Raw genomic sequence first — 2,496 nt, forward strand, 5'->3', positions numbered from 1 at the left:
AGTTGGAGGAAACATCAACCTCCACTTTTCTTTCCATGGGGCTACCACCTCTGCTATGCATAAGGGATGTAGCTCTTTGGCTTTGAACTTTATCCTCTTGTTGGTATTGTCCTTGGGGGCGCATAGGGAGGTATGGGAAAACCTCCCTGGCCTTGCATTTCATGTTTTGACTCGCAATGTTCCTCATGTATGTTGCCATTGCGACCATCCCCTAGAGTTTTGGGCGCTCGTATGCCACCTCTTCTGTGGTGGTGGTGGTGAGGTTGACGACAAACTGCTAGAGCAGTTGCTGGTGGGGCTGTGGCCGTATTTTCTCTCACCTCCCTACATTTTCATCTGAACTCATTTTTCCTTAGTCTCAACTCAAGTTTCTTTCCAAGTTATGGGACTTCTTCTTGTTCTTTTTCAAGAATAAATCCCTTTTCAAGGGGGATGCCCAAATGATCATTTTCAGTGAGCTTTCTCCACACGATTGTTCGTGGTTATTGTATGGTTTTCTACAAACAAAGCCAGTTTGTTGACCTAGTTTTCGATTGGGGCCATGCGGACAACAGATGTCAGACCTACCCGCACACACGTAAGCTTAGTCTAACATACTAAGACACGTATACGGTCTGGCTCAATCTGAGAAAGGGCATGGGACTGGCTCAAAGGTACGGGATGACAACGTTCAAAATTCGGTAAGATATTTGTAGAACGATTGTACAATAATTATCAATCGTGTTTGTAAAATTTGTATGTAATCTTAGTTTGTATTGCAAGAGAGTAAAAGAGAGAGTGTTGTGTAGTATTTGTTCTTGTATTGAATGTTGCATTAGTCTTTACATGGGGTGCATGAGAGAGTATTTATAGTGATACAAGTTGAATCGTAGTCTTCAGTTGAGAGTACACGTGACATCATCCTGTTAGTTTACATATCCAATCCTAGGCATCACTTTTGACTATCTAGCCTGCTATACATTTATTGATTGGCAGAGTCATCGTTATGTTTGACAAGACAAGATACTTACACTCTATGATGGACGTCCTACCAATCATTCAAAGAGGATTCTTGTGCAAGATCGGATCTCTTAGAGGAGGTGAAGCGAGACATGCTTCGGCTTCAACATAGGAGCCTCGGTATGGACCACCTCGGCCAATACGCTTCGATCTTCAAGCAATTGGGCCACGTTAGAGGTGTTGCTTCTAGAGGTTGTGTGTTCTTCATTGGCCTTGGGGCCTCAACCACGAGCCCCAGTGGGTCGGCCAAGTGTGCCAACACATAACAAATATTACTTATAAGTCCCTCAAATTTGTAAATAAAAAAGTGACTTGTGATTAAAAAAAGAGAGAAGAATCCAATGATTGAGTGACACCCTTCAAAAGCAATATATTAATAGAAAAGAATTAAGGGCTAATAGTTTGGAAATATGTAGCTTCATATTAGTAAACAAATGTGAACACACCTGAATGAAAAAGTGTGGCTGCCACTAAGGTTGAGATTATTCCACTTTGAGCAACTAGATATTTAATTAGATAAGCTTCTCTTTCACAGGATCTTTCTGTGTCACACAGAGTCTTACTGACACAGAGGTTAAGAACAAGATCAGAGAATAATAGGGTGAAGAAAGAAAAGAACAAAAAGGAGCTTCTTGTGAAGAAAACAGGAAAATGAGACTAAGTTTTATGATTGGTTTTTTGATTCTATCATCGATTACATATTTCAGACTCTAAATTACAAAAGAGGAAGAGCATAGATTTCAAGATTCTCTTGGTGAGAAGATAAACAGGAGAATTTTGCACCAACCATTGTTTCCAGCAAGTTCAGCACCTCCACCTCAATCAGAACTATTGCTGCCACCTCCTCCAAATAGCTCAGAATCACCAGATCAAGACCAACCCTCTTCCACGAACTCTCCAACGGGTCGACTCCTGATCAGGTCCAACAACAATCTTCGCAAGCACCAACCAGTGGCACGACAGGAGGGAATCTAGTTGTCCTCAAGGGTTGCAAGTTGTAGAAGGGTTAAGCAAAGAGCTTGGTAATGTCAGAAGGGCAGTATGTATGGATTCAGATTTATTGCGTAGTTATATCTCCAAGCTTGAAATAGGACTTGAGAAAGTCAGATTGGTTTTGCTGCATGAGAAACAAAATTCACAAGGAAAATTTTTTAGGTCAATGCAAATGTTTCTTGACTATGTTCAAAAGGAAATCAATGGGGTTAAGGCTAAAGAGAGGGCGACCTTGTCATTGGTGAAAGAGCTCACTGAGTATTTCCATGGAGATGCTGTAAGAGAAGAGGCCCATCCTTTCAGGATTTTCGTGATTGTGCGAGATTTTCTCTCACTTTGGATAGCGTCTGCAAAGATGTTGGGACAATGCAGGACAGAACAACAATAGGCCATGCAAGATCATTCAGAATTCCTGTAACTTCATCACTTCCAGTGCTCAATAGATATAATATACAACATGATAGAAGTTCTGACGATGAAAGCATATCATCTTAGCTAAAACCC

The 2,496-nt window shown here is 41.1% G+C and overlaps 1 pseudogene; it reads left to right on the forward strand.

Moving 5' to 3' along the window:
* Positions 1 to 541: 541 nt before the first annotated feature.
* On the forward strand, positions 542 to 2,496 carry LOC111366632 (annotated as a pseudogene).

This window comes from Olea europaea, chromosome 18, assembly GCF_002742605.1.
Source record: "Olea europaea var. sylvestris chromosome 18, O_europaea_v1, whole genome shotgun sequence".
NCBI classification, from domain to species: Eukaryota; Viridiplantae; Streptophyta; class Magnoliopsida; order Lamiales; family Oleaceae; genus Olea; species Olea europaea.